A 24276-nucleotide genomic window follows, 5' to 3' on the forward strand; every position below is an offset into this window, starting at 1 on the left:
GACCTGACCCCACCAGAATCCAGTCTGAGAAGAGAGAAGGACATGGCCCTCCCAAAGGAAAATCAATATGCTCTCACCTAAGAAGAGAGAATGCATGCTGGGCAGTCCAAGTCCACTAATCTCTATTGTCCTCTAAGTATGGAATTACAGTGGATTTTCAGACTATACCATATGTTCCTCCATCAATTGGGTGTTCCTCCCTAAGAAGTGAGCAAGAGTTCTCATTTAGTGCGACACTGGCTGGATTTGCCCTGGTCCTACTCCAGCTGCTCAGAGACCTTGGCTTCTTGCTCTGAGGCACTTATTGGAGTCTTAATATTTGCTTACTTACTCAGAGCAGTCTCCAAGTCCCAATACTTTGTGGAATACTTTTCTGCCTCCCTTTAACTCCCAAATGATGTGCCCTACTCAGTGCTGGTGTGACCAGCAAAGCTGCAGTTCTCTTGCTCTTTGACCAGCATCACAGGGTCTGTGTAAATTATAGGGAGGAAAGGGAATAAGAAGCCCTTTGTTGGGAAGTTTTGCTTCCCTTTTGGAGTCTGAACTGCGAATGGCTTCCATTGGGCAGAAAGAGGAGTATCAGGGTAATTCCTGGAACATCTAACAAACAGACCTCCATAAGAAGGATCCTGCGGGAGGATCAAGGCTAAACATTCTATGAGTTATACAGCAAGTACTACAATAATCAGCTGCAACCACTCTGTCTGTGGGCATGTTTTAAAATCGGCCTGGATCCCCCCACCCAATGATCCTCCCACAATTTCTGCAAATTCCCAGCAGCTAATGCTCTAAACAGCCTCTTTTGGTTCTGACTCCAGCTCCTGGTGGATTTTTTTTATCTCACTCACTGAGGCTGATCTCTTCTTTCTGATCTGAGCTGTCCCAGAGGTGGGACTCAGTTCCCTTTTTCCATGCATTACCAAAAAAGAAAAAAATACACATACACAACCTGAATCGAAACGCTGTGTCTTCATCAGACTTTCCTAAAGTTATGAAGAGACAGAGTGGTTTTATATTGTTACCATTACCATGCTCCATGGCTCCTTCACCCTCTGCAGACACTGCTTGTATTTCCCTTTGCTCAGGAAACTAAATTCCCCTTATATTATTCAGAGCAACTTAGCTCTCCATCCCCCTTCCTCTGACATCCAATGCCCCATACCTAGAGTCAGCCCCACTGTGAACTATCCACTCCAGGTTCCACGCCTGACCAGCACTGAGGAACAAAAGGAAGTTTTGAACTTCACTCTCTCAGCACCACCATTCTGTACTGGTGAAGAGAATGGAATGATTTTTTTCCCCCTATAAATATGAATTAGGCCACCCCTCTTTCAAAAGAACTGGCTGGAGTCAATTTTGGTTTTAAATAGGTTTCTATTATACCACTCTATGTAAACTCACCAGCTCACAGAAAAGCCTATGTTACTAGTCTGATACAATCCTCACACACCCATACTGGGGTCTACTGACACTAGTAATGTAATTAAGGAAAGCGGAGCTTCTGTCCCAAAAGTGTTGCCTGTCTTTGAAAGACAAAGAGGTTTTTTGGTCTTGTGCCACCCTGTGATGGAATTCCTCTTGTTTCCAGGCTAGAGTTCTAGAGCCTCAAAGTCCAGTGAAATAGGCAAAACTAAGCTATCTGCTTCAAGGTTTCCTTTCACCTAGGTTGGTGGGGGCCTGAGACCAAGACTAAAACTGGCTGAGAGCCTTCTCCAAAGAAGAGGCAAGGACAAATGCAAGAAGGTTTTCTCCCAAGACTAAGGCTGGCTCTAAGTCTTGCCTACCTGGGCCTTATCAGGTAATTTTCCTTTTTCTTCCAAGGGAAGGAACATCAAAGCCTTCCAACCAGAGGAGGTCTCAGCCCCTTCCACTGCCTCATAGGCAGGAGGCAGAAAGGCTCTAGAAGGCTGTGAATACCAAAATGTAGCAAATCCTAGGAAAAAAGAATTCTGAGCTTTGAATTCCGTTGTTCCTCACACCAAGAAGTACAACTGTAGACACCATGGCCCAGTAGCCTCCTTCAAGAAATTTTTTTTAGTTTCTGGGACGGGAAAGGTAGTGAAAAGTCTCGAAATTCTTCTCAGAGACTAAGATTTATAATACTAGATAAATCTTTTACATAAGGGGAAGACAAAAGTTGACATTTCATTCATTAATATTGTAATTAGAAGAATACAACCTTAAATATTTTTTAATCTACAGGAATCCTTTATAAAATTCAAAACAGAATAAATACATTCCAAATCAAATAGGAATGTTTTTAAAAAGTAAATGGGAACATTCTATTCATATTCCTCTGCACTTGCTCCTTTCACTGATAGAGAAAGTTAACTTCAAAGTTTTCACAGCTGGGGCGCCTGAATGGCTCAGTTGGTTAAGTGTCTGACTTTTTTTTTCTAAGATTATTTATTTATTTATTTGACAGAGAGAGATATAGCAAGAGAGGGAACACAAGCAGGGGGAGTGGGAGAGGGAGAAGCAGGCTTCCCGCGGAGCAGGGAGCCCAATGCGGGGCTCGATCTCAGGACCCAGGGATCATGACCTGAGCCGAAGGCAGACGCTTAACGACTGACCCACCCAGGCGCCCTAAGTGTCTGACTCTTGATTTCAGCTCAGATGATGATCTCAGGGCTGTGAGATCGAGCCCCGTGCTGGGCGTGTAGCCTGCTTGAGATTCTCTCTCTCTCTGCCCCCCAACCCCCAACCCGCTCATGGACATGTGTGTTCATTCAAAAGAAGAAAAAAAAGTTTTCACAGCCACAGAGTATTTCATAGTACCCTATTCATGGATATTTACCAAGACAGTGAACATTCCTATCCAGAGAAGTCTTTGCTCATATCTTAAATGAAATTCTAGTTTCATCTGAAATGGATGAAATGGATATAAGCATTTTTTTAGATGAAATTACAGTTTACCCTGTTGTGTCTCACCTACTGTATTCTTACCCATTTTCTATTGGGTCTGTCTTTTCCTTATTGATTTATAGAAACCCTTTATAGATTATAGATATTAATTCATCACCTATTACATATATTGCAAAAATTTTCTTCCATTCTGTGAGCTGTCTTCTAACTTTGTTTATGACTTTTGCCAGACAGAAGTTTCTCATTTTTATGTGGCAAAAGCAGTTTAAAACTATTCAGAAAGTACTGTCACAGGAGCAGCACACCCCGAGCTTTGAGCCACTAGCCTCTTCTGCTGGCCGCCACACAATCTTGCTTGAGTTCCTGTGATGAAATGGCTGATTAAGCAATCATTTTCTGAGCTATTCACATCTGGCCAGGGCGGTGGTGTAAATGAATCAAGCAAAGAACGAGCAAAAAGAATTGTAAAGACTTTGTTTGTTTCCAGCTATTTGAAGGCTCTTTCTTAAACGTTTGCAATCATGTACTAACAATGTCAAAAGAATCCTGAACCATTAAAACCCCAAAAACATCTTTATAAACAAAAATCTGAATATTTCCAGACTCTTTCAAACTGTGTGGGCTTTAGGGCATTATTTGCTGTCACTGTGGAAGGAAAAATAAATTCCAGACCCCACAGGAATAGAAAGCTTCAAGAGTCTATTGACTCGTGGAGTTTTAAGCAAGAAACCTTCAGTTTCCCTTCAGCCTCTCACAGATTAGCACTGACTCAATCTGATCCTGAACAGTTCAAAAAACCATCATGGCCAAATGGGATTTTCCCTGCGAAGAGCACTTAGTCCCTATTCTGGCAAACTCTGCCTAAAGGCCCAGTACTTTGTGAAGGTTGTCCCACTTGGCCAGAATATCTCTCCTCTCCCCCAACATCACACTATTTAGGCCCGCAGTGCAAAATGTAGGCCTAAAAGATGGTTCTGGCCTCCTTCCCCACTAGTTGGAACCTGGCACTCCCTGAGGAACTTGGTTCTGGGCAATGAAGATTCTGCCATAAAATCACTCTTCAGCACCCAGTGGTACCAAGAAGAAAAACAGATGGTCTGTCTCAATGTGGCTTCAAAGCCATTATTCCTACCACCTTACAAAAAAATCCTTCCTTTGCCAACGTCTATACCAAACAATTACACTCCTTCTCACTGCTGTCAGCTACTGACCTCTCGGTCATCAAGACCTTTGGCCCCTTGATCACAGTGTGCCTTTACACTCCAAGTCAGACCTTTGGCCTGGTCATGACCTCCTATATCCTTCTATATTTCTACCTCTCCTTGTCTTTACTACTACAGTTTCATTTTTCAACTTCATTGAGATTTCCAGTCCCTTGACACCCACCCCCATCATTTTGCTGCCTATCAGTCCTCCTCTGGAGTCACTCCTTTCTCCTAACCACCTTGACAACAACCACTTTGCTACCAATATTCTAGACTCCTCTTACTCCAAGTCTTCCAGTTGGATCACAAAATATAGCCCCTATTTGAATACAAATGTCCTCAGTTGCTGAACACTGCTAAAATAACCATTAAGTCATGAGGGCTGCTCTTCCTCTAGAAAGTCATCATCTCCAACATTACCTGGGCCTTCAGCACTACTCAGCTATCCACCTACATGTCTTCAGATCACTATTAGCTCAACATTTTAAAAACCATGTCACTGTCCCCACTATCCCACCTGCTTCCAGCAGATGACTTTAATTTCTTCTGTTCAGGGGCGCCTGGGTGGCTCAGTCGTTAGGCGTCTGCCTTCGGCTCAGGTCATGATCCCAGGGTCCTGGGATCAAGCCCCGCATCGGGCTCCCTGCTCCGCGGGAAGCCTGCTTCTCCCTCTCCCGCTCCCCCTGCTTATATTCCCTCTCTCGCTGTGTCTCTGTCAAATAAATAAATAAAATCTTAAAAAAAAAAAAAAATTTCTTCTGGGCGCCTGGGTGGCTCAGTTGGTTAAGTGACTGCCTTCGGCTCAGGTCATGATCCTGGAGTCCCTGGATCGAGTCCCGCATCGGGCTCCCTGCTCAGCAGGGAGTCTGCTTCTCCCTCTCCCACTCCCCGTTTGTGTTCCCTCTCTCGCTGTGTCTTTCTCTGTCAAATAAATAAATAAAATCTTTAAATTAAAAAAAAAAAATTTCTTCTGTTCAGAGAAAACAAAGCCCAACAGAAGGAAACTCCAACTTTCTGTCTCCCCCAAATATTCACAAGTCCCTCTGTCCCATCACATCCCTTGCCCCTATCAAATAAGACTTGAAAATTCTCAGCAGAGTGCTAGCAAAAGGTAGGAAAGCTATAAATGGCGGTGGTGGTGGTGATGGAGTTAAATTCAATGGCAGCCTTTGTCCTTTGTTCAAATCAAGTTTCATCTCTCCACCAGTGTTTAGGATACAGTAGACCCTTTCCCTCAGGGGCCCTGCTCAATTTTTATTTCTCTTTTCTATCTTCAACTTCTCCCTCCTTAACTAGCTCTTTCTCCCATAGCACAAGGACATGCTCCAATCTCAAAAAAATAAATAACCCAAGAGGCGCCTGGGTGGCTCAGTCGTTAAGCATCTGCCTTCGGCTCAGGTCATGATCCCAGGATCCTGGGATCGAGCCCCGCATCGGGCTCCCTGCTCGGCGGGAATCCTGCTTCTCCCTCTCCCACTCCCCCTGCTTGTGTTCCCTCTCTCGCTGTGTCTCTCTCTGTCAAATAAATAAATAAATAAATAAATAACCCTCCCTAGGCCCTGTGTTGCCCCTTCACGAACTGTCCTCACTTCATAAATAAGCTTCTTGTAAGAGTGGCCTCTCTGTCCATAGCCTTGCCTCCATTCACTAGCTGCAGAGGTACTGCCTAGTAAAAGATTGGACTGCTCTTGCTCTTACTTGCCAAAGGTCTGTTCCTTGGGGAAAAAATTGCTTTAGAGATTAGCAAAGAAGCAGAGTAAAAGGAAATACATTATGTTGCTATTCAGTTTTAATAATATGAATGAAAATAAATAAATTTTAATAATATAAATGAGATTTATCTTCATATCAATACTACTTCTGACTAGAGTATAAGCAAGATTATTTAAAGTGTTCTTTAAAACAAAGGAATGTTTTGTTTGTTTTCCCAAAACTATCCTGATTCTCTAGATCCAAAAACTAGAAACAATCTCTCCTCTGAGTTCCCACAGCATTGGTCTATATCTGTCATACCCTACCACTTTATCTTGAGTTATCACAAAACTCTCTGCAGTTAATAAATATTTGATAAATGAATAGAATTTACAAGTACCTATTATAGATCAGATAATTCTAATCTAATCAATCTAATCAACTAATTAAATCAGGCTGCCTAAAGAACCTCTACTGACATTTTGCTAACTTAATATAAGGCTTTTTTCACACATTGAATTTAATAAAGTTACATTCAGTCACTCATATCCTATAATTTAAGTTTTCACTTACTTAAATGTACCTTGCAAAGTTTCAAATACTGAGGTATTACCATGTCGTTTTGGGTTCAGTCCGAAAGGACTAAGGTAAAAGTCAATGAGGCAGGAATTACCCAATCCAAGGGTTGTGAACAGGGCATTCAAGGGGAAGGAATGCATCTTTCCACTCTCTCACCTAAAAAATACCCCAAGAAATGCTCCTCCCGGAGGTACTGAGACTTCCTCTCACACAATGTCTGCTCCCCTCTGCTCCAATTCCTTTCAGATAATCTGAAAGTCAGCTCCTCAACAAAGGCACAGCTTTGCCCTTGTTGGACCTCCCAAAGTTTGCTCATATCTGAAACAAGGAAGTTTGCCTAGAAAATCTCAAAAGTTTTGTTTTTTTTTTTAAGTAGGCTCCACACCCAGCATGGACCCTAGGATCAAGACCTGAGCTGAAATCAAGTGTCGGATGCTTAACCAACTGAGTCACCGAGGTGCCCCTCAAAGGTTTTTTAATGTAAATAACTCCACGCTACTTACAGTGTGAACATCAAATTTTATTTTGAAAAGCAGGTTCAATTTTGAAAAGCAGGTTAAAGAAACCCAGTGGTAAATCCTTTTGTGATACTGAAGAATCTTCATATTCCAACCACCCCCAACATAACTGTTAGATCATCTACGTGAGACCAATAATTCTCCTAAAGCAGGACACAGAGATTGGTATCAGGAGTTTCATCCAAAGCACTGACATTCTTGCCCCCCAAAGTCCCTCTGAAGAAGCCAGTCCTTAAATCCTTATTGAGGCAGAATTATGGGCTTAGAGGACTGTGCTAAGGGCAAAAAGGTGGCCAGGAATGCATGCCAGGAAACACAGGGCAGGGCCAGGTGACAGGCTCCAGTCCCTCTGGAGCCCGAGCCAGAACCTCCCAGTTTGCTTTACCCTCACAGACGGTGTAATTTCCAGCAGGGCTAAAAATCGCCAATGGCACACAGCCAGAGGGCAGGGCCAGGCTGGGTACACAGAAGCCAGCAATGAGCCAGAGAGGCTCCTGATTTAGAATCCAAGCAGAAAAGAAGTGTGGTGGAGAGCCTCCCACAGAGGACTTATAAAGTAGCTGCCCTCTTTGGGTAAGATCCAGGTTGCCAATAGGAAATCTCTTACCTCCATGGGCCTCCTCACTTGTTCCATAGTCTTTCTCAGCAGCCTGATCTTTTTAGAAGGAGAGATCATGTGGCTGGGACTCAAGGGACACCAGCTTACTGATTTTGGAAACATCCCTCCTCTGTGGAGTCACCAGCTCACAGAGCAGAAATTTCCCATGGTACTTGTTTCCTCTCTCCCTAATACAAAATCCAAGTGATGAGACTAGTCCCAGAACCACCCAAGTCAAACTATAGTACAAAGATTGTTCTACATAGCTCAACATGCCTCAGAGATAAAGATTCCTTCAGTCCTTTCCTTACTCACTCATTCATTCAACCTCAGTTTTCTGACTGGCCACATGCTCCAAGCACTGGGCAGCAAGAATGCCTTGCAGAACTCTTAGCAGATACCACTCTAGCAATTGCCCAAGAACCTCTCTAAAGTGGACCCTGTTGGTTCAGAATTTCTGACTGGAGATAACTGCCTTTTATGTTTATGCTATCAGAATGGGTTAGCTAAAATATTTAGTTGCATAAATATGATTGTCAGTTGGAAAACTGAAGTAACTTGAGACTTCTGATTTTCTACTGATTAAAGCAGGTCCTCTTAGGATCTCAACTAGTTAGTGCATACATGCATAAGTGAATTAACATGTGATTCCAAACTTAATGACTTCACAAATATATTTTTTTCATGTAATTTAATCAGACAAGCCCTTCCCTCATGGGTCTCAGTCAATATGCTTCTACTGTATTGCTTTCAAAAAAATGAAGCCAGAATTCAATAAACTACGAAGCCACCACACTAACTCTGCTGTAACCAAACTGGCCAGCCTTACTTCCAAAACACCTCAAGCTATTTATGAACAGATTAGGACTTTTTATCCTCCTTAAATCAACAGACCATCCCACATTCTCTGGTTTAGAGGAATGTCAGGACCTACAAAGGCCAGAGGACAGGACGATGACTGTGAATAGCATGGTATCTTCCCTGGCCCTCTTCTTCCTTCCACCTCTTCACTGTGGGTATCCCTAGCTCCAGACTGCCACTTTTACTCTAGTCTTTCCCTCCTTGGAAAATTCATCTCAAAGAAATGCAAAGTGGAGATATGAGAAATGCAATTTGAGGCCTGAATACCTGAGTCTGAGTCCTAATTCTACTCTCTGATTGAGATTCAGTGTCCATATAAAAGAAGAAAAAAAAAAATGCACAGCATACAGGACTTTGTTAGCCATGTCACTATACAATGGCCTTCATAAATTGCAGAGTGATCTTTAAATAATGTTGTGGCTGTTGTTTTATTATGGTGATTACTGCCCACTCCTACCTCTCCTCAAGCTCTACTCTCAGGTTCCAGTTGAGACCACTGCCACACACTCCTCTCCAGGGTCTGTCAAGACTACCAACAAGAAAGGGAGAACCAAGATAAGATCACCCCTCCCCTAAACACCTCAAGGGTGTCAAATTTAGAGTCCCACTCTTACTTATTGCCTTTACTTTAGAAGTACCTTTTCCTCTAAATGGGAATCCCCAATCTACAGAATACTTCCTTTTGGATGTACCTCTGGCCTTTCAAATTCAACTCCAAGAAAAAAATCTGTCTCCCCTTTCTAGAAGAGTGGTTCTCCTTTCCAGTTACCCCCTTTCTGTCATGACGAGTAATTTTCCAACTTCACAGGATAGACACACACCTTGGCATAATGTAACTGTGGTTTTGGCCCACCCACCACCCTCAAGTCAGAATCTATTTCCTTTTTTTTTTTTTTTTAAGATTTTATTTATTTATTCATGAGAGACACACAGAGAGAGAGAGAGAAGCAGAGGGAGAAGCAGGCTTCCCGCTAAGCAGGGAGCCCGATGCGGGACTCGATCCCAGGACCCTGGGATCATGACCTGAGCCGAAGGCAGACGCTCAACCATCTGAGCCACCCAGGCGCCCATTTTTCCTATTCTTTTTTAAGATTTTATTTTTCAAATAATCTCTACAACCAACATGGGGTTCGAACTTACAACCCTGAGATCAAGAGTCGCATGTTCTATCAACTGAGCTAGCCAGGTGCCCCTCCTATTTTTTAAATGCCTTTTTTTTTTCTGAATCAGAAAAGATAATTTCTGTTAACAATGTGCTGTGTGATTTTTTTAAGATTTATTTTTATTTATTTAAGGGGGGTTGGGGCAAAGGGAGAGAATCTTCAAGCAGACTTCCCGTTGAGCACAGAGCCATGAGATCATGACCTGAGCTGAAAACAAGAGTTGGACACTCAACCGACTGAGCCACCCACGTGCCCCTGCTGTATGATTTTTTTTAAATATATACACATAGCTATTGCTGTATTTATTTCAACTGAAACAGATTCATATGCTATATATTTTTTCATGTATATATTATAGCCATCTTTATGTGTCAATAATTATAGATTTACTTCATTTATCATTGTATGGATTTACCAGTTTATTTGGCCAATCCCCTATTGATGGCCATTTTGATTGTTTTATAAATTCTACAGTGACAAATATCCTCATAAATATATCCTGTACATTGCCCTGGGGATAAATACCTAGAAGTCAGATTGCTGGTTTAAGAATGTGTGTACTTCAGGAGCATCTGGGTGGCTCAGTGAGTTAGGCATCTGGCTGGCTCAGGTCATGATGTGAGGCTCCTAGGATTGAGCCCTGCGTCAGGCTCCCTGCTCAGTGAGGAGTCTGCTTGTCCCTCTACTTCTCCCCCCACTCATGCGGTCTCTCTCAAATAAATAAAATCTTAAAAAAAAAAAAAGTGTGTGTACTTCAAATTTGATACATATTGCCAAATAGACTGTATTAATTTAAATTCCCAGAGTATGAGTTCCTGTTTCTTCAAACTCTCGCCAGCAATAAATATTATTTTTAATATTTGTCAATCTAACAGTTGAAAAATGATGTCTCATTTCTATTTGTGTCTTCTAGATTATAAGGTAAATACCCTTTTTCTATGGGTTTTACAGGTCATTAGTATTTATTCTTCTATGACTTTGGCCTATTTTCTTTTTGTTTTGCTATTGATTTATAAGAGCTTTGTGCACACTGAGATTTGTTGAAAACTTTTTTTTTTAAGATTTTATTTATTTATTTACTTGAGAGAGAGGGTGCAAGAAAAAACAGGAACAGTGTGGAGGGGCAGAGGGAGAAGGGGAAGCAAAGTCCCCGCTGAGCAGGAAGCCCACTACGGGGCTCCATCCCAGGACCCCAAGATCATGACCTGAGCTGAAGGCAGTTGCTTAACCCACTGAGCCACCCAGGTGCCCCAAAAACTTTTCTTAACTGGTTTGTCATCTACTTTTTATGGTGTTTGTTTTTTTTTTTTTTTTTTTTTTTTTAGCTAATACATTGCACTTTTTCCTTTATAGTTCCTGCCTTGGGTGCCATACTAAAATAACTATTTTCAGGGTGCCTGGGTGGCTCAGTCGGTTGGGCATCTTCCTTCGGCTTGGGTCATGGTCTCAGGGTCCTGGGATCAAGCCCCACCTTGGGCTCCCTGCTCAGTGGGGAGTCTGCTTCTCCCTTTCTCTCTGGCCCTCCCCCCTGCTCATGCTCTCTCAAATAAATAAAATCTTTAAAAAAATAACATAACTATTTTCAAGTACACTTATTACTTTAGTTTTGTGTTAAAAACCTTTAATCCATCTAGAATATGTTTTGCTAGAAGGTGAGAGGGATTTTTTTTTAATGGTTAGACATTTACCCTAAACACTATCCTTTCCCACTAAAACCTAGATCTGTTTCTGGACTTTCTAATCAATTTTGAGCTCTGCTCACCAACAAAAATTCTTATTTCCAGGGCACCTGGGTGGCTCAGTCGGTTAAGTGTCTGCCTTCGGCTCACGTCATGATCCCAGGGTGCTGGGATGGAGCCCCGCATCAGGCTGCCTGCTCAGTGGGGAGTCTGCTTCTCCCTCTGTCTGCCACTCCCCCCTGCTTGTGCTCTCTGTCAAATAAATGAATTAAAAAAAAAATCTTTTAAAAAATTCTTATTTCCAGTTGGAATATTTTTTTCATTGCCCACAACAGGTTTTATGTAGACTGCTACCTATATACACAATGTTGTCCTTGCCTGGAACATCCTCTTATCTTCCTTCCACAGATCCTTCAAAGCAAAACCATTTCTGAGGTAAGAAGTAGTAAATGCTGGGGTGCCTTGGTGGCTAAGTTGGCAGAGTGTGCAACTCCTTATCTCAGGATCATGAGTTCAAGCCCCACATTGGGTATAGAGCTTACTTAAAAAAAAGAAAAGAGAAAAAGTAGTAAATGCTATTTAAAACAAGAAATGTGGGCACGTGGGTGGCTCAGTTGGTTAAGCATCTGCCTTTGGCTCAGGTCATGATCCCCAAGTCCTGTGCTGGGCTCGCTGCTCAGCTGGGAGTCTGTTTCTCCTTCTCCCTATGCCCCCCCTCCCTGCTTGTGCACTTGCTCTCTCTCCCCCAAATAAATAAAAATCTTAAAAAATAAAAATAAAACAAGAAATGCCTTTTTAAAAATTTTTTTTATTTACTTATTTTAGAGAGAAAGAGAGCATGGGCAGGAGGGGCAGAGGTAGAGAGAGAGAGAATTTCAAGTAGACTCCATATTGAGCTTGGAGCCTGACATGGGGCTCAATCTCATGACCCTGAGATCATGACCAAGAGTCAGATATTTAACCGACTGCACCACCCAGGCGCCCCAAACAAGAAATGCTTTCAAAGGAGAGAAATAATGTAAAAGAACACATCAGACCTTCTACAAATACTTTGTGTGGCTAAAGAAGAGGATGAACTTTTTACTCAGCAGACCCATTCCAGTGGGCTTTGGACATATGGAAGGAAGTTTGGAAGAGAGTAGAATTCAATTGCTTTGCATAATAGAGTAAGAAGTATCTGGAATGCTTAGTGGCAATAGAGTTAGGAAGATTTGCAGAGGAAAGATACGATTATAAGAGGCCAAAGCCATACAAATGGGTGATATGAATAATGATGAAATCCTAATGGAGAGGTAGACAAAAAAAAATACTTTAAGGGACAGTGATAGCCAGTATTAGAATTTAAGTTGCTTGCTTTGTGGCAATGTAAATAATCTACATTACCCTAAATCTTTAATAAAGTCTGCTATACACATAAAGGCTTTAGCTGGGAGATATCTGAGTTCTACATCTGGGTGAATATGGATGGAAACAGGAACAGCATGCTTGAGATGGTAAGACCATCTATAATCTGAACTAATTTAGTGGAAGCAAGAGCTCAAAATTAGAATGACCATAAATAGATGAGCTCCCAGGAATTTGAAGAATCTGAGTGAAGGAATCAGACTCTCTATAAGCTGTAGAATGACACTTTGAGCCAAATTTTTAAGGGAAAAGATGGTTCCAGCTAACTAATGGGATACATTAGGACACTCAATCCTCAGAAGCTTTTAAAAAGGACCAAACTACATGAGGTTCAGCGGTGATTTACAGAAGAAACCAGTGGGGGAGGTGCCAATTACACATGCTCCTGTAGAGGTGTTCTGGCCCCTACCCTACTTAGTGTGTCCTCGGTCAACTCTCATCTCTTCCATGAAGCTTTCTCTCAAGGTTTCAGCTCTCAGATGATTCTTTTCCAAAACTTCCATTTTACCTAGAATCTGAACCTCAGTGTAACTTTGTTCTTTTTTTTCCTATTTGTTACCTTCTCTATTGAATTCAACTATAGATGCCTTGTAGACAAGAACCCCAATAAGAGAGAGAGAGAGAGTGTGTCCACATGCACAAGCGAGGGAGGGTGGGAGGGAGGGACATTCTAAACATCTTACATTACACTCAGAACCTACTTAATTCCTGGTGGGGAAATAGTGGGAGACAGTGATGCATAAGCAAGTTTACTAATGACCCTGGATAGAGATGCTCCTAAGAACAAAGAAGGAGGAATAGGAATAGGAAGAAATAGAAGAACAGGGGGAAGAGGGTGGCATAATGAAAAATATAATTTGGCTTGAGACATGCTGAGTTTGAAATACGTAAGAGCCACCCAGGTTATGATGGTAATAGTGTTTGGCCATCACGAATCTGGAATGCAGAAGAGATTTAGGTTGGAGAGAGAGATTTAAGAGTTTCTAACATATCAGTGGTAGCTAAAACCATAAGCACATGTGATATCACCCAGGGATAGTATATCCCTGGAGGAGAGAAGGAGGTTAAGGATAGAATCTTGGGAAATGTCTTCATGTAGGAAGCCTGTTGGGGAAAACAAGCCTTCTACAGTTATATGAAGTTACAGTTACATCTATATAGTTATGTGCCAACTAATACTTATAATAGATGGACCAAATAACTGGCTCTATTGAAGACCTCTAAATGCCCATTTCAAGCCCTGTTTTGATCTTCCTGTAAGTGAGCTCACTCCCTGATCTTCAGTTAAAACTGGAGCATTTCAGAGGAAGTGGAAGGAATGGACATGGGCCCTGGACCAAGGCCCCTGTGGCGGGGCCTGTGGGTAGGAGGATGCTAATTACTAGATGAACATCATACCTAAGGGCAGGATCAAAGCTAAGCCTTTGCATATAGTTTGTTTCACGATTAGCTCATCCAACTGAGTTAAAGTGGCCAACCAGAGATCTCACTCATGACAGTAAAGGCACATACATACATCAGGGTCTCAAAGGGACCTAAAATTTCTTAATCAGGAGTCTTAGAGATTTCTGTCTGCTTCAAGTGCTCTTTTCCTGGCTGTCCTGGTTGAGAATGGCATACAGAGAAAGCAACTAATTTCCTCTTTGGTTACCAGCTCTGCCAGCTGGAGCTCCTGGCACTTGGTCACCCACCCTGCCAGATTTAAATGATCTCCACCTCCAAGACTGCCCTGCCTACAGTGCATGGGTTTATCTCCACTGAAGGATTGAAAAAAATAATAGTCTGGACTACCCATGAGCTATAAAAGATGGATTTCACAGGCAAAGCAGAAAATTTACAATGCCATAATCATTCCATAAGAATGAGCTCCATCCCACTTGGCACTGATCCCGTATGTGAAGTCGAAATCTTGAACTAGCAGTGAGACTTGAGACTGATGCTGAGATGAATACTCCCAGAGTAAGAAGGAAGGGGTGCTCAGGAGAGCTAGAGAAATCCTGGAAGAGGTAAAACCTGGGGAAAGCAGCCTCAGAGAAGCCTCCTTCCTTGGATCCAGAAGCTGATGATGGCATCATCCCATTCACTACTTCCTGTTTTAACTGGAGGAAGGAGGAAGATCTGAATGGGGGAGAAAGAATGTAGAATCCCTACCTCTTCCCCACCTTAGAGCTACACTCCAGATCAGAGCTGTCCTTATGCAGACGACACCCAGTTAAGTAGTCAAACACATGATGTGATTCCAGCAGAAAGACGTAAATACCAGGTGCTCAGTAGGCATTTGTTGAATGAAGAGACCAAGAGAGATTTCCTACCCCCAAATAGTGTTTTTTTCACTGACTGTCACATTACCTTCACCTGGAATTCCTCCATTTGATGTCCATTCCTTTAGGATAAAGCCTCATATTTTCCAAAACTGTGCTCTACCAAACACCATATTCTGTGACATCTTAATATTCCTTCAAAAAAAATGGTTCTCTAGTTAAATAAGTTTGGAAAATGTTATATTCTCTCCCTTTTGAAGCTTTATAAATGCATATTAAAAACTGTCTTTGAGGCAGAGGCAGTTGGAGAACTAGCATGAAATTCAGGACAGGCCCAACTAAGCTAAGAAGCTTGTTCCAGAAGTACAGCTGAGCAGACTAGCATGACATCCAATTAGCCCAAAGAGTAGCAGGCAGAGTTCAGGATAGTCAACAACTGGGAGATCTGTGCATGGGCAAGATTCTATCCACAGAAGCCTAGATGCAAGAAAAGTCTCTAGTAGGGGCAATGGCGGGGGGGGTGGGGGGGCGGGGGAGTCTCTAGTATCAGAAGGGAACTGGCCTGAGAGAGGCTGGAAAGCAAAAGCCCCAGCCTCTGGTGAGGGGTTGACAGCAGAGTTATAGTCCTAGACAAGGCTAGAGGGTCCAGGCAGGGCAATTGGAGAGAGCTTGTTCCTCTTAGGAAAAAGCTAAAATAAAGGTGAGATGGAGGAGAGGCAGAGAGTAATGGACAGAGCTGTCACTCACAGTATAGTACACCTATCCAGGAGTCCCCTCTGCTGGGGGCACTGGCTCCAAAATCCTGGTGATCAGCAGATCTAACTACATCACTAGATCTTCTATATGGGGTTATGATGGTTGGGGAGAGATGAAGGGGTATATTACATCCAGAAACTCTACAGAGTTGTGCTAATTCCACTAAGGAGGGAGGCCCAGACCCTGTCAAACTTCAGGAGGTGAAAGGTGGAGACTTCCTAGAATAGCCTTCTAGGGAAATGTGCTGGAAGGACCCCAGAGGCCTGAATGAAACCAAAAGTCTGAGCTAAAACAAAATGCTCTAGACTTAGGGTAGGAATGTGGACAGAGTAGAAGTTCAAGCCTGAAGGTGAAGGGCATCCATGAACCCAACTGTGAGGAGCTGGAAAAGGCACTGAGATTTGAGTTGCTTCTGTCGAAGACTCCCCAGGAGTCTTTGTGAATTCTCTGTGAGAATTCAGATCACAAAGGCTGTTTGAAAGCAGGGCTGGATGAATGATGAAGAACAGTCAACTAGAAAGGCTCTCTTTGCAGGAATTCAGGTCAAAAAAGTTGTAGATCTGAATCACAGGTGCTATTCTGGCAGCTTCTGGATTAGCTATTTTGGCTCCAGAAAGTTAGTGGACAAGAGGGAACTGCACCTTTGTGTGGACACCCCAAATGCTTTGTCATTGCTTTTGATATGGCGTATTTTGCTTTCTGGTTAAGCCCTATCTCAGCACAGCACATTGGGAAATCAAGACCAGAAGTTGTCTGCGACCAGTGGCCTCTGAGGAAGTGCCCTGCCCATGTTGTCATCAGCAACCTCTTTTGCGCCACCATTTTACATCACTTCTGGGAAGCTGCCTCCCACTTCCTAAGATCTGTGCCAGTCTTGTCTGAGGACATCACAGCAAACCACAGACCCAAAGGTCCTACACTCTTGTTACATTCTGCCTGTCAGCTGTTCTCCAGACAACATCATGCCTGAATACCCAGCATGCTCATGGGAAGTCTCTCCACCCAATACGCCCTCTTGGAATCATCCCCATCAGCCTCCATCCCCATCGCCCTCAGCTGCTTGTCTTCTCAGTCAAAACTGTAAAAAACAGAAACTGTTTCTTTAGGGACTCAACTTCTCTTTTCAGGGCCTTTATCTCAAACTCAATAGTTTCTCCTTCCTGTCCCTATGACTAGGGCAAAGTGCCCTTTCCTCTCTGTCCCTTAGTTCAGTTCTCAGAAATCAATCACATACACTCATTCACTCCCCCACTTACATGACCAAAATGCTTCACAATCAGATCCCTTCCTGGAGTCTCTTCATTTTTAATTGGGTCTTGAAGACTTAAATCAAGGGAAATAAATTTCACTTGTAGAATTCCAAGCACTAGCAAAGAGCTGAAGCAAGTCTTTGAGGGGCAACACACATTCTTGGTGCCCCTCAAATTATACCACTTGACAGTCCAGCCTTGTCTCTTCTTATTCCATTACCTGACACACTCAAGCTGTCTCCTCTGCCAGCCCAGAGGCCAGGCTCCCCTGGACCTGGGCCAGCACCCAATGCCATCTGGTCTCCCTTAGAAAGGCAAAAGAGAGACACCTCTTGTTTACTCAATCATAATTCACTGAAATAGTCACATAACAGGTGTCACCAGCTCCAGAACATACAGTAAGGGCACACCACACCCTCACCTATGCCCCCATCATGGCTTACTCCTTGGGACATATCAACAAATTTTATTTGGAGAATAGGACAGGGCCTCTTAAGCAGTAAACCAGAGTTACCAGTGGTGTTTTGACACTTGTGGATTACACTGCAATGAAAACTTAGAGGTAAAGAACAAAGGCTTTTTTTTAAATCCTCCCCTACAGCCAATTGGTATCCTTCCCACGTATGTTGTTGCAGCATCTCTATATATAGAACCTAGCATTCTATAAACAGGATGCTCTGGCTAAACACATCTCAACGAGTAGAACTGTGAGGTAGAGAAAGATGTCATCTCTCCATCTTCTCTCCTTTCCCTAAATCTTGTCAGAGACAGAAGAGCTCTGTGAAAACTGCATGGGTTTTAGAACTGGACAGACCTGAGGAGAAATAAATCCTAGCTCAGCCTTTTATTAGCTGTCTGACCTTGGACAAGTTACATAACTTCTTTGACTTTCAGTTTGCCCATGTGCAAAGTGAAGATACTTCACTGGTTTGCATTATGATAATTAAATAAGAAAATATATGAAAAGCATCTAATATATGTCTGGCTCTCCAGGGATAGGAGTTTGTTCTCCCCCATCTGGCTCATCATGCACCTGGTGCCCTAATGTTACTCTCTGGCTGTCCAAGGCCAAGGTGTGTGCCCCACACAAACCTAACCTTCTTTTCCTAAACCCTATTAAAATTCCCATCCCTTAGAATAACTGATCTAGGGCCGCCTGGGTGGCTCCGTCAGTTAAGCGTCCAACTCTCAAATTTCGGCTCTGGTCATCATCTCTGAGTCCTGGGATCAAGCCCCACATGAGGCTCCCTGCTGAGCAGGGAGTCTGCTTGTCTCCCTCCCCCTGCTCATGCACACTCTCTCTCAATAAATAAATCTTAAAAAAAAAAAAGAATAAATAAATAAAAACCAAAAAAAAAAAAAAAAGAACTGATCTCCACTAAAAGGAAAGCAATTCTGATGAAATGAATTCAAGTAAAATGTAGATGATATTAATCCTATATTAATTTTGCGGGGGAGGGGCAGGATTTCTACATTAAAAAGAAGAGCTAGAGGGGTGCCTGGCTGGCTCAGTGCACATGCAACTCTTGATCTCAGGGTTGTGAGTTTGAGCTCCACACTGGGTATAGAAATTACTTAATAAAAACCTTTAGGGGCGCCTGGGTGGCTCAGTTGGTTAAGCGACTGCCTTCGGCTCAGGTCATGATCTTGGAGTCCCAGGATCGAGTCCCGCATCGGGCTCCCTGCTCGGCAGGGGTCTGCTTCTCCCTCTGACCCTCCCCCTCTCATGCTCTCTCTCAAATAAATGAATAAAATCTTTAAAAAAAATAATAAAATAAAATAAAATTAGGGGTGCCTGGGTGGCTCGGACTCTTGATTTCGGCTCAGGTCATGATCTCAGGGTGGTGATATGGAGCCCCAAGCTGGGCTCTGTGCTCAATGTAGAATCTACTTGACATTTTCTCTCTCCCTCTCTCTCTGCCTCTCCCCTCACCTCACTCGCTCTCACTCTCTAAATAAATAAAATCTTGGGGCACCTGGGTGGCTCAGTCGTTAGGCGTCTGCCTTCGGCTCAGGTCATGATCCCAGGGTCCTGGGATGGAGCCCCGCATCGGGCTCCCTGCTCGGCGGGAAGCCTGCTTCCCCCTCTCCCGCTCCCCCTGCTTGTGTTCCTGCTCTTGCTATATCTCTGTCAAATAAATAAATAAAATATTTTTAATAAATAAATAAATTCTTTTAAAAATTTTTAAAAAGAACTAGAAATTAAAATGAAAGAAATGACATCTAATGATGAGGCTCCCCTAGATCACAGGGGACCAATGTCAGCCTCTCTCTCTACAGGCATGGCCCACATCACTCTCTGTGCTGAAGATGAACCATCAGAGCTACAGGACAGCATCTCAGATTGCTAAATATCACACCTCAAATCAACAGGTCCAGAAAAGAACTTGGGAGCCTTGGCTACCGCTTCTGCTCTGGCCAGCACACACCCCTTCCTTAGCCAAGAAGTTATAGTGGTGCTTTTTTCCTGGGAGGTTTCCAACACTATTTTAAGCTCTTCGAAATGAAACAGCAACAGATTTGATTACGGTCACAGCTTTGGAATAGCCTGTACAAGGCCTGGGCTCTACACTTACAGAATACCTTGCTTCTCTGAATGGTTTCAACAAAGCCAGATTAATACAGATGGTAGAGTGGGACTACGTCTTGACTTCTCAGTGACCCAGGAAGAACGACCAAAGGAACATTTCTGGGCTGGACATATAAGATCACAAGAGCAGATTATTACAACTAAATATGGCCCAAGTGTAATCACTTGGCACAATGTGCTATGCTGACTATAAATCACAATTCAGCATGGAAGTTCTCTGAGGTACTCTTTAGTAGTGTGCATGTTCTACTTGACTTTCTTGGCAAACCCCCAGGGAGCCCGGGGCATTTAGCCTTGGCTGGGGTCTCAGGAGCCAGACACCCCTATGAGGTGAAAGGAACTGGCTGGCAACTTTAGCAGATGAAATAAAGAGGAAATGAAGGTGAAGTCCGAAGGGAGGAAAGCACTGGTCCAGGCAGGATTATCCAAAAGCATGTGCTTAGAGAACTAGCAAAGCAGAGACAGTAATAGCAAATGTTTTAAATTCTATTTATCTAATTAGTCACCATGGTAAAAAACAGAATTTTGCTGGATTTTCCTTATACTGATGTTGTGTTTAATATTGTTTTTGAAATACATACTGAGGGCTGAAAATATGAGGGACATCATAATCTTTCTATTGCTTAGGCCTCTGAAGTTCTTCATCTGGTTCCTGGCTTTATCAAGAAGCAAGAAAAACCAGGATTCCAAAGCTTCAAGGTCAATATTCAATTCTTCATTCAATAAACACTTCTTCAGGGGCTAGAGAAGTGTCAGGTCTTTGCTCAGTCCTGGGATACAGCAGCAAACAAAACAAATATGGTTCCTTAATTCCTGGAGCTCAGTCTAGTGAGAGTTGTTAAGAATAAGAGCAGGAGGGGTGCCTGGGTGGCTCACTCGTTAAAAGTCTGCCTTCGGCTCAGGTCATGATCCCAGCGTCCTGGGATCGAGCCCCCCATCGGGCTCCCTGCTCAGTGGGAAGCCTGCTTCTCCCTCTCCCACTACCCCCTGCTTGTGTTCCCTCTCTCGCTGTGTCTCTCTTTGTCAAATAAAATCTTTATAAAAATAAAGAATAAGAGCAGGATTGGGGTGCCTGGGTAGCTTAGTGGGTTGAGCGTCTGACTCTTGGTTTCAGCTCAGGTCACGATCTCAGGGTCGTGGGATTGAGCCCCACCTCAGGCTCCGCGTTCAGCACAGTCTGCTTGTCCCTCTCCCTCTTCTCCTCCCCCTGCTCACACTTTCTCTCACTTGTCCTTCTCCCTCGTCTCCTCCCCCTGCTCGTGCTTTCTCTCGCGCTCTTTCTCAAAAATAAGTAAAAAAAAAAAAAAGAGTAAGAGCAAGATCCAAAGCAAAAGGTTCATATTGGAAAGCAGGCAAGATTCCGCAGCCAGCAATGGGATGCAAAGGGAGGAGATCCCTTCTGGGATGCCAGCAAAAGAGGCCATGGGCAAACAAGAAGCTGTTTAGGGGGGTGGGCTGGGTCAGATAACATCCTTATCCCCCCACTCACTTTGGCAGAGAAGAGAGCCACTGTGGTGTGTTGGGTTTATCAAGAACAGGTGACCAGGGCCCTCAGAGTCACTGCAGTCATGATGCTGCTCCTTCTCTGCTCACAGCCATGAACTGTGATATGTGCGACGTGAGCTGTGTGTGACATCCTGAAGCTCCAAAAACAACCACGACTTGTCTACTGACAGAAATTCTAGGATGTATAGCAGGCCAGAAATGGGAAGCATAAAAATAATTGCCAGAAGCAGCTGAGTGACCCTCCCCACAACTGTCACCCACATTTCTCTGACACTGCATGGAAATGAAAAAAGCCTGATTTCACCTGGAAGAGTGGGGTCATGAAGCAACCTGCTGAAATGATCAGGTTACAGCCAGAAGCCTCTGAGAGGAGTTTCTGCTTTAGGGCGTGAAATGGGCAAGAATGGGGAAAGTCTGTGGCCTGCTGTGTTAGGGAAGGAGCCATTCCAGCAGCTCAGTCCCAGCACTACCAGAAGGTGTGACAGCCATGGTGAAGGTGCCGAGCTGACAACAGCAACATCAAGAACTTCAGAGTAAGTGCCCAGCCAGCAGAGCAGTGGCCTAGACAGATCTCAAAGTATCTGATCTCTCTGGGCCTGTTTCCTTATCTGAAAATGGAGATAATAAAAGAGCATGTGTTGGTTTCCCGGGCTGCTATAACAAACACTACAAAGTGGGTGGCTTCAAACAAAAGACATTTATTCTCTCACAGTTCTGCAGGCTAGAAGTCCAAAATCAAGGTTTCAGCAGGGCCATGCTCCCTGTGAAGGCTCCAGGGAAGAATCTTTCTTTGCCTCTTCCAGCTTCTGGTGGTTGCCAATTCTTGACATTCCTTGGTTTGTGGCAGCACAACTCCAATCTCTGCTTCCATCTTCACACGGATGTCTTTCCTCTATGTATCTCCCTCTTCATATAAGAACACCAGTCACTGGATTAGGGCCCATCCTAATCCACTATGACTTCATCTTAACTTGATTACATCTACAAGGATCCTATTTCCAAATAAGATCACATTCATAGGTTCTGGGTGGACATGAAATTTGGGGAGGACACTATTCAACCTAGTACAGAGCACCAATCTCATAAAAACCTTATATATGTAAGGTGCTTGGAACAGTTGCTGGCACACAGCATATGCCATGTTAAGAGTCAGCTACCCTTCCTGGACGTCTTTGGCAAATGATAGCTGCCATGGGATATATGAACACTCTGTCATATAGGAATAGCTCTCCCTCCATCTTGAGTCTGAGGGAAGAAACTAGATGGGACAAGAGTTCCAAAAAGAGCTGATGAGGGCACAGGTAGAACACAATGTGTTCATTACCATTCAATACCCCCTCATCAATACTCTACCAATACTCTCAGGCTGGAGTGAGGAAATATCCACTATAATCACTTCATTTGTTTAAGAACACAAAACTTGGGGCGCCTGTGTGGCTCAGTCGGTTAAGCATCTGCCTTCGGCTCAGGTCATGGTCCCAGGGTCCTGGGATTGAGCCCCACATCGGGCTCCCTGCTCCACAGGAAGGCTGCTTCTCCCTCTCCCACTCCCCCTCCTTGTGTTCCCTCTCCCGCTGAGTCTCTGTCAAATAAATCTTTAAAAAAAAAAGAACACAGAACTTATCATTCCAAACTAACAATGGCCCCTTCAAAGCAGTCCTCAAACTAAGATCCATTTAGAAGAAGTCTCCAGAGAAGAGCCAGCAGAGAAGCTACCCTAGTGAATGCAGCAGTTTCACTGCTTAGTCAAACCGTGAGTTCTGATCCCATAGCTTAGCAACTGAATGACTGAGTCCAAACATGAAATTCATTCTCTGAAATGGAGATCTCCTATCTCTAGGATATCTTACTTTCAGATTAGGGGAGGGGAGAAAAGATTAAAGGCTCCTGGTCTTTCTTCTTTAATAAATAGGTCTGGGACAGTACACAACTGGAAAGAAATAGAGCCAGATCTCATCTGCTATCTTCATATCAAAATAAATTCCAGAAGGATCAAAGATTTAAAGATTAAATTTAAAGATTTAAAAGCACGCGTGCGCGTGCACACACACACCAAATACTCAAAGAGAATGAATAACTGTTTTTTATATTTTTGAGGTAGGGAGATATGCCTGTTCTAAATACTGGCTTAGCAGCAGGAAAAACCATAAGAAAAAAGATTGTTTTGACTACCTAAAAATGTAAAACTTCCCAAGGAAAAAAAATTGCATAAACACAGTCAAAAGACAAATGACAAACTAGGAACTATTCTGCTATATTATAGTCAACACTTTACCTCTTACAAGTTATTAAGAAAATATTACTGGGAAAATATGCAAAAGACATGAATAAGTGGGGCGCCTGGGTGGCTCAGGCGGTTAAGCGTCTGCCTTCGGCTCAGGTCATGATCATGGGGTCCCAGGATCAAGCCCTGCATCAGCCTCCCTGCACCGCTAGAAGCCTGCTTCTCCCTCTCCCACTCCCCCTGCTTGTGTTCCCTCTCTCGCTGTCTGTTTCTGTCAAAAAGTAAATAAAATCTTAAAAAAAAAAAAAAGACATGAATAAGTGACTCAAAAAATATACCAAAACACATTTGAAAAGATGTTCAATCTTTAATATACAAAAAACATCATTAAGTCATACTTATTGAGTGACATGTCTCCATTACTATTTGAAGCATTTACTTAGATTAATTGACTTATTCTTCCTGAAACAGGTGCTATCATCATGCTCACCTTATCAAAGATGAAACTGAGAAAGAGAGAAATTAAATGACTTACCCAAGGTCACACAGTAAGTGGCTGAGTCAGAATTCAGGCCCCTGCAGGCTGGCTCCAGAGTCACATACTATATCACATCACATCTATCAGAGTCACATTCTCAACTACCATATTATAGTGACAAGACCACTTTTCACCTGTCAGATGGGAAAGATGAAAAACATACAACCCAGTATTACTGACAATTTAGGCACTCTCATGTGCTATTGGTAGAAGTTAACATTCTTAAGGGTAGTTGGTTCCATGAATCAACAGTTTTTTTTTTTTTAAAGATTTTATTTATTTATTTGACGGAGAGAGACATAGTGAGAGCAGGAACAAGCAGGGGGAGTGGGAGAGGGAGAAGCAGGCTTCCCGCGGAGCAGGGAGCCCGATGCGGGACTCGATCCCAGGACCCTGGGATCATGACCTGAGCCGAAGGCAGACGCTTAACGACTGAGCCACCCAGGCGCCCATGAATCAACATTTTAAATGTGGGGGCACCTGGGTGGCTCAGTTGTTACGCATCTGCCTTCGGCTCAGGTTGTGATCCCGGGGTCCTGGGATCGAGCCCTGCCTCGGGCTCCCTGCTCAGTGGGAAGCCTGCTTCT

At 43.3% G+C, this 24276-nt stretch overlaps 1 protein-coding gene across 50 annotated transcripts in view; it reads right to left on the reverse strand.

Moving 5' to 3' along the window:
• Positions 1–24276, reverse strand: part of LOC115943569 (retroviral-like aspartic protease 1) — a 109742-nt gene that overhangs the window by 59227 nt on the left and 26239 nt on the right. For 49 of the 50 annotated variants that reach the window (XR_014148910.1, XR_014148909.1, XR_014148908.1 and 46 more), the window contains one exon: positions 23687–23823. The gene's annotated coding sequence lies outside the window, so the exon portion shown is untranslated. Of the gene's footprint in view, positions 1–21839; positions 22523–23686; positions 23824–24276 lie in introns of those variants that run through there. The other variant, XR_014148911.1, reaches the window with a different exon arrangement.

Source organism: Leptonychotes weddellii, chromosome 10 (assembly GCF_054177405.1).
Source record: "Leptonychotes weddellii isolate Sample4059 chromosome 10, ASM5417740v2, whole genome shotgun sequence".
In the NCBI taxonomy this organism is placed as follows: domain Eukaryota; kingdom Metazoa; phylum Chordata; class Mammalia; order Carnivora; family Phocidae; genus Leptonychotes; species Leptonychotes weddellii.